Here is an 8624-nt window from a genome sequence, read left to right on the forward strand (position 1 = left end):
AGGTTCAAATTATAAATAATTAATTTGATCAAGGATTTAAATAATTATCCAATTTATTAAATCAATAGAAAATAATACATGCCTTGAATTTAAGTCCAATGAGCTTATAATCAAATGAGAAATTTCATGGGCCTAAAGCCCATGATAATTTTGACCTAGGACTTCAAATTGGCTATTAGTTTATTGATTTCTTAATTAAATTAAATGGCCTAATTGAGTCTATAAAATGAGTGCTTAGAGATAAGTCAAGACAGACGGCAGATAAGTTTAATCACTGGTTTTATGATAGTTTTACATTATCTCTAAACACAAGTTCTTTTCTAAGCCTCTTTGTTATTTTCTCTTCTTGTCTCTGTATCTATCTCATGTGTTGAGAATTGCCCACACTAGTCTAGGTGAGTCTAAGGATACTGTGGATGCTCAAAATTCAACACCGGTAAAGAACCCACATCTAATGCCTAAGGTCTCCGGAAGGTCCAAGGCAACCATGTTTGAAGTCCATTTGAACCCTCAAATTATTGCTCAAAATGACCCTGCTCAAATTGACCAAAACGACCCAAGCGTCCCGCGCACGATGCCCGCGCGCGCACCCCGCGCGCACGCCGCCTCGCGCCCGCGCGCGCCGCGCACCGCGCGCCCGCGCGCGCCGCGCGCCCGCGCGCCCCGCGCGCCCCAAGGACTTGCAGTAAGGTCACCTCACCTCGCCCCCAAAGGCCTCGCCCAAGGGGCATGTGTGCCTCGCTTCGCTCACCGGCCACGTCAAAGGCCTCAAGAGACATAGCATCCACTAAACACCCTTCGGCCATGTATCAGGAGCCTCATAGTATGGAGAATGCAAAGTGATGGTTTCACAAGATAAGCCCCTCATCTCATTTGTAGGCGTCATGCCTCATCACACACGCAGCAGGCCCCGTTGAAGAAGCCTTATCTCTCTTCCTGAGCTTCCCTACACTTAGTAGGACGTGGAATAACCATTGGGTACATGGTACCCGTACGTGTACGGGTGCATGACGCACAACCATGGGGAGGACAGGAGCATTACCCTGACACCTGTACCACGCAGGTAGTGGAGGTACGGATCAGTCCAAGAGAGTGGAGGCACTATATGCACGCCTCTGACTATGTACCAGGCTGACACTATGATCCTCTGCTCCACCACTCTTCCCACACCACTGCCACCTGTGCTATTACCCTGACAGTGTACTTTTGTACTATTTTGTCTCACGGGACCACCATGTATAAGGGGCCATTAGAGCCCAGCTATAAAAGGGGCTTGACCCCTCAGAATGGGGGGTTGGAAAATTCATTGTAAGGAGAGGCTATTGAGAAATATACCAGGACTTGCTCCATCATTTATCTGTGTTCACTTTTCCTTAAAGTTTATTATTAGTTCTTATATAAACATCACCTAACTTACCTTTGAGTTTTCCGATCTAATTTTGTTGATGAGATTGCACCGTCAACAGATACATTGGAAGACTGTGCAGAAATTAGAAGAACGGTTCAGTTTCTTGATAATACTCTGCGACAGAAAGGATACAAGAGTTAGAGAAACTGAAGGATGATTCTTTCATTCCTCTGCATATACTGTAAGTATTCTTATCTTTGTTTCTCTTTGAATTCAATATTAGAAACATGTTCTAAGTTATCTCATATTAATTTGTTTAATATTAGATCTACATGAAAATAAATAAAGATCATGTATAAGTTTTCCTAACAACTGGCCTCAGTGCCTTTGGTAGTCTTTATTTTCATGCATGAACATATTAAAAATTGGATTATTTGACATATTTGAATAATTGGATGGTTTTTCATGTTTTTATGAAGCATATTGATTTTATGTGATTATTAGCAATTTTTAGGTTATTTTGTTGTGTTTTCTATACTATTAATTTTTATATATGCTTTATTTTGTTTAAAATATGTTAAAAATTAATTAGAAAATGATTTTGGTTTGAAAAAATGCTCTAAATTTTTTTTTTGGAAAAATTTGGCCTGGCTGCCCATGCGCTCGTGCATGCCCGCACGCCACCGACACGCACCAGAATGCGCGCCCAGAACAGAAATTTTTAATTATTTTTTTGAAAATTAAAGAAAAAAAAAATTTGTGGAAATAAATTATTTATAATCAAAACCCAAAATATCTTTTTCTTTTTATCATTTAATTTTTTTTAAATAAGATATTTTTGTTAGTTGAGATTTAAATAATTAGATATTTTCTACAAAGATTCAAATTCAAATTTAAAAATAGTCTAACAACTTAATTTTAAATCTTTTAATAATATATTAAAATATTAGAATTAAGATATCAGATATTTAAGATATTTTCTTTTAAATTCTTGATATTTTTATTAAATCTTTATTTGAAAATATTAATATCTTTTTATTCTATAGTTTTTAATATTTAAATGATTTGAAATTTGAATATTGTTAGTTAGATGTTCTTATGGATATTTTAATTTTATTAACTCTTTTAAGATATTTTAGGGTTGTTATAACTATTAATATTTTATTTTTTTAAAATGGTTAAAATATTTGCTTATAGTTGTAACAACACAATATATTTTTTAAAAACAGTTTAGATATTGATTTTAAAATTTAAAATAGGTTAAATTTTGAAAAATATCATGTTTTTCAGCCAATTAATACAATATTTTTTTTAATAAATGGGATTTAAATTAACTTTGGTTAATTGTTAATAAATCCTATTTAAATTAAATTAATAATTTTTTTTTCAAATTAACCTAAAACCAAGTTGATTGTTGATAAATTTCATTTAAATTAACTATTGTTAATTTTTGATAAATTTCATTTAAATTGAATTATTTTTTGTAAAAATTTAATTAATTTGAATATTTTTGATAAATTCTAGATAATTAATTGTGGTATTTTTGTAAATGAAATTAATTGTGGTATTTTTGCATAAATTCATAGAATTTCTCATATAGTAACATGATTAGGCCCATCCAATTATAACATGCCTGTTTGCACTATATGTGGTATTTTTGCAATTGGGCTTAGATGCATATAGTGGTCCATATGTTTGTTAGATATATGGACTTTGCCAAATAAAATATTCATAAAATGATAGGTTTTATTTGGGCCTATTAGAAAATATAAAGTTTAAATTCCTCTCTTGTGGGTGATTCCACTTGTGAAGGCCTATTTGTCTTGCATGACTATAGTGGGCCTAATCAATTAATAACAATTAATAAAATGAAGGTTTAAATTCTTGTCTTTTGGACCTTGTATAGAAGATAGGGGGCCTTTGTAGTGGGATCGGCATACTGGACCCAACCCTCCTCCATACAAGCCCAATTATTAAGACCCATTTTCCTGAGTTGGACTTAATTGTATAGGTTCATTATATTAGTTAAACCTAAATATTGATTAGCAACAAATTAATTCTAAATTAATTGGATTTGTTTCAATGTGACACTTTAGAATTAATAAGAAATTATAGGGCTTTGGTTTTAAAAAATTTAATCTGTTTAATTTTTTTTTGGGAAAACCATAGTCATTAATTTTGTAAAAATAAATAATAAAAAAACTATTTTTTAATTTAATAATGAGCATATTTTTAGAATTTTATTCGATCACCACCGTTGGTTTACAATAGTCAATAGCTTAATGGGGCATCGAGGCACTTTGATTCGTCCCCCTATGGCATGTGTTAATTAGTTATTTTGACAAGGTTAGATCTCGAAAGATAGATAATTATAGGTCAAATTCTACTAGACTCACCCCTACGGTGACTACTAGGACTAAATCTATGATTATCGAAACCGTGGGTCTAGCTCATAAAATAAGAGATTTTGTTTTCTTATTTTGATCGAATAGTACGTTGTTAATAGTGGTGTGCCTTATTAAGTGAGTTTACAATTCTATTTAACTAGTGGTATTTTTTACTCTTGCCAACCGAGACAAGGATATCATAGATTAGTTAAAATCCTAAAGAAATAGAGATATGATTGTTTTTGGTATTTTTTTCTCATATGTTACATATTATTGGTATATGTTGTGCTATTATTGAAATTTGTGTGAATAGAAGTTTTATTGAGAAAATGTGATTGATTTCTATTTTATTAGTAATTTGTAGTTTAATTATGGTTGTGTCTACTCCCATCCTTTCTCAACTTTCGATGGAGAAACTTACTGGAGAAAACTTCCTTAAATGGAAGCAAAACATCAACATTGTGTTAATTGGTGATTAGTGCTCAAAAATATCATCTTATTAGTGTTAAACTTTAAAATTAATTAAGTTTTAATTAATATTTTCATGGATTTATTGTCATATATTTTATGTTTGAAAATATTAATTTTAATTTAATTTGTGTTCAATTTTAAGGAAATAAAATGTATTTTGACACAAAGAAAAAGAAAGAAGAAATAAAGGATTCTAATTAAGGAAATCATGAAAAAATGACATTTTTGAAGATGAATTGGCCCAAATAAGCCTAGGATGAGCCTAGGCCCAAGTTTTCAGCTGTACCCATGTGTCCAAGCCGAGCCACGGAGCCAAGCCGAGCCGCCTTGATCCCTACCACCTGACGCGCCTGCCACGCGAGTCCCACACCTCTTGACACGTGCCCACGTTGTCCCACCAGCAGCCAACCGCACCTGACGCACACTGCCAGCCTGCCACGCATGCCTACCGAGCCAACCAGAGAGCGACACGCGTCCCATTGCCTGGCGGCTTTCCCCCATGCTCATGCCGCGCCAGCTGCCGAGCCAATCAGCTTCCGCCATGTGCCTCAGATGTCCCCCACGACACAGCACCACTTGCCCCACTTCCATCAGTTTCTATGCCACTTTCCCACTACTTTGTACACGATTTTACACATTTTTTGGTCCTATTTCTACTATAAATAGAGAGCCAAATGAAGGAAAGAATTATCAGATTGTGGAAGGAAATGTAGAGAGTATTGTTGGAGAGAAAAACACTTATTTCTTAATTTTCTTTCATTTCTTTTACATTACTTTGAGTGAAAACAATGCCTATTTTAGCCTAAATTCTCTTGTGGAAAGGCTAGAGTGAAGTTCATGTTTCACATTATATTTTTAACATATTCATTCTTTATTTTGTTCTTCATTTCCATATCTTTGTTACAATTAAATTTATTTTCTTCTAATTTTTATTCTAAATTTATTAGTGTCTTTTACATAAGTCTAGTCATGCTTTTTTTTTATGTAATTTAGGCTCTTAATTTAATTTAGGATATTTATTATATTATATGCTTTTTACTGTATTCTGCCATTGGTATATTGTCGCTCTAAGGTATATAATATGGTATGTTTTTAAAATTAGAAGTTAGTATAATTTAATTAAAGAACATATTTTAAGGTGAACTTTATTATATATATTTTCCAACTATAATTAATGGTGTAGAATTATAGCTGAGTGGAATGAATCAATTTTAAAAAAAATATATATATGTTTGCATGAATGAAACTTATGCCTTCCATATTTTCTTTCTGATTCTAATTACTCGATTTTGTTTATTTAATGTTTTATAAAATATATTATTTTTCAAAGTTACATTATTTCAAAGTTTATTATTTCTAATTTACTAATCTTTCTTTTTACTTGTATTTTACCTCTGTGTGGATACAACATAACCCGATTACTACTGCGACCGCTTAGGAGTTTATTGGGCGATATCTATTTTTGGCGCCATTGCCGGAGAGGTAATTCTACAATTATTGGTTTGCATAGTAAATTAATTTTTTTTCTATTTAAAAAAAAGTAGAATAATTTTTTTAATTTAATTTTAATTCCTCTTTTATTTTATTCTTCCTTAGTAATTTTTTTTATTTATTCATTTCTTTTATTTATTTTACTTTTAGGTTTAGAATTTATTTTCTAGATTTAGGTTTTTTCCAAAAAAAAAGCATAAAATCTTACTAAATCATAAAATTTTAAAGCACAAATAAAAAAAAAGTATTGAGAACATTTGTGTAATTTTGGAAAATTAGTAAAAACCAAACTTGTTCTGTCTTAGAAAAATTGGTTCTTAAATAAGGTCTGTGTTAGCGTTACCCTCCAATCTTTTCTAAGAACCTCGGGGAGTTTTAGAAAAGCGTTCGGGCCTAAAGTGGTACCTTGCAGCCTTCCCAATTGGCCTTGGACCATTTTTGGTGTATACTTATTACACTATTACACACTTGTGCTTATAATACTTACAAAATAAAAAAATAAATTATGCCACGAAATAGAGACGCACTAGGGAGATTCGTGAGACAACAAGTAGAAACTTTAGAAAACTCTCCTAGTTCGTCGTTTTCTTCCATTCGTTCAAACACTCCCGATTCACCGAGACTTCCTGAACCACCCATGATGGCTCATCAAGATAAAGTCCAACCAAGAATGCTACAGGATTATTTACATCCTACGCATACAGCCACACCTTCATGCATAATGTTTCCCAACAATATGCCAAATTTCGATTTCAAACCCGGCATGATTAACCTCTTACCAACCTTCCATGGGCTGGAAAATGAGAGTCCGTACGTGCATATACGGGAATTCGAAGAGGTGGTGGCAACATTCAACAACCGAGCTGATGTCACCAACATTGTGAGATTGAATTTTTTTCCTTTCTCTCTCAAAGACAAAGCAAAAAGCTGGTTGTATTCCTTAAGGCCTAGATCTATCGGAACATGCGACGAAATGACAAAAGCATTCTTTGCCAAATATTTTCCGCCCCATAAGACTAGCAGCCTTAAGAGGCAAATCTCTACCTTCGCCCAGAAAGACCATGAAACTTTCCATCAGGTCTGGGAGAGGTTTAGAGATTTGATAAATCACTGGCCACATCATGGATACGAAAGCTGGCGTTTGATAAGCTATTTCTATGACGGTCTCACAACCAGACAAAGACAATTCGTATAAATGATGTGCAATGGTGAATTCCTTCAAAAAGATCCCGATGAAGCTTTCGAGTACCTCGACGATCTTGTTGAAAAGTCCTATACATGGAATGGACCAAGTCTTATGGACACGCCATGATCAACTAGAATCTACCAATTGAGGGAAGAGGACAAAGTCAAAAGCCAAATTGAATCATTGCGACAACAATTCGAAGCTTTCAAATCTCAAGAAGGTAGAGGAATCCATATAGCTACAAAGGTAGAGACATGAGATCCATGCTTCATATGTGGAGGGATAGTGTAACGACCCAAATTCGCTAATAAGGCTTAAGGGCCTTGATTAGTATGCCAGGAGGGCATTGCTGGAATAATTGTGATTTAATGAGTAATTATGTGTTCAATATTGTTTATATGATAATTGATTGTATTATGTGGTAATATGATATGTGATATATGTGAGAACCACATTATTATGTGGACAGGTTCGTTGAGCATGTCTCAAGACGATTCTAGGGTCAGATAGCGGGATAAGCCACAACGGGGTTTAAGATATGACTTTGGAGAAGTCGGGGATAATTTTAGATAGCGGGTAGCAATTTGGATTATCGGGACATGAAAATAAATATATGGAGATATATTTGAGGTTAGAATGTCTAGGTGGGAATATTGGGGGATTTTACCATTTTGGCCTCGGGGACGGTTCCGGCACCCTGAGCCTCGGGATTAACTTAATGGATAAGTTAGACTTAAGGAAGCCTTTAGAAAAAACATAAACCGACTAAGTATTTTGTCCCAGCTCACTTACACGTTCAAGGGAAACTAAGGAGAGATAAACACATAAAACTTAAGGGAGAAGCAAGCTGGAATTCTGGGATTTGTAGTGAGGAATTGAGGGTCTAGCTCAGGGATTTATCAAGCATCAAAACAGGGTTAAGGTAAGCTCTTAATCTTCTTCTCTGTGGTTAGAATTCTGGACTTTGATTAAGTGTTGAAACAAGTATAGTTTTGGTGTTTTAAGGCAGAATTAAAGAAGGGAACTTGGGGACCTAGCTTGGCAACAGCTTGGTGAAGTGATTCTACAGCAAAGGTGAGTTTTAACTTCTGGTTTAGAGGTTTAAATTGAGTTTAGGTGGCTTGTTTGAGTGTTTATAGCACTTGGGTTTCAGAAGTTGAAAGGAGGTGATTAGAGTGTACTAGGCTGTGTTTTTTTGGGAATTATGTTGTTTAGATCATGCTAAAGAAGTTGGGAATTAATTGGTTAAGAGTTGGGAAGTTTTGGGATGGTTTAAGGCAAGGTTTTGAGCTTTGAAATGGTGAAAAATCTGGGTTCGAAGAGGAGGACCGCGACTCTGTTCTAGAGCGCTGCGGCCCTAGCATGCAAAGAAGCCAAGGGGGCTCGGCCAAAGGGGCGCGCCGCAGCGCTCAAGGCAAGGGCCGCGGCGCGTGTGTGGTTCAGTGAGGGAGTAGGCTCTGTTTTGGGGAAGGGCCGTGGCTAGGCTTTGGGGGCCGCAGCCCTTGGTTGCACACTTGAGATTTTGAGGGTTTTAAGCACGGGTGAGTTGTCTAGTGTGCTCGGGTTCGGTTTCACCACCGTGCTTGGTGGAATTAGGAGTCCCGGGAGTTAGTTTTGTAACTGGAACCTATATTTGAGTATTTATGAAACCCTATGCTTTGGTTGTGGCTAGGTGATAAAAGCTTAGGCTCGGGAACGAATCGTGCTTGAGGAGCGTTGTTCGTAATTCGATAACCGTACA

At 35.2% G+C, this 8624-nt stretch overlaps 1 non-coding gene across 1 annotated transcript; it reads right to left on the minus strand.

Moving 5' to 3' along the window:
- Positions 1 to 6718: 6718 nt before the first annotated feature.
- Positions 6719 to 6825, minus strand: LOC133787408 (small nucleolar RNA R71). The gene has a single exon (XR_009872432.1). It is a non-coding gene; the product is annotated as a small nucleolar RNA R71 (small nucleolar RNA).
- Between the last annotated feature and the right edge of the window lie 1799 nt (positions 6826 to 8624).

This window comes from Humulus lupulus, chromosome 6 (assembly GCF_963169125.1).
Source record: "Humulus lupulus chromosome 6, drHumLupu1.1, whole genome shotgun sequence".
Lineage (NCBI taxonomy): Eukaryota > Viridiplantae > Streptophyta > Magnoliopsida > Rosales > Cannabaceae > Humulus > Humulus lupulus.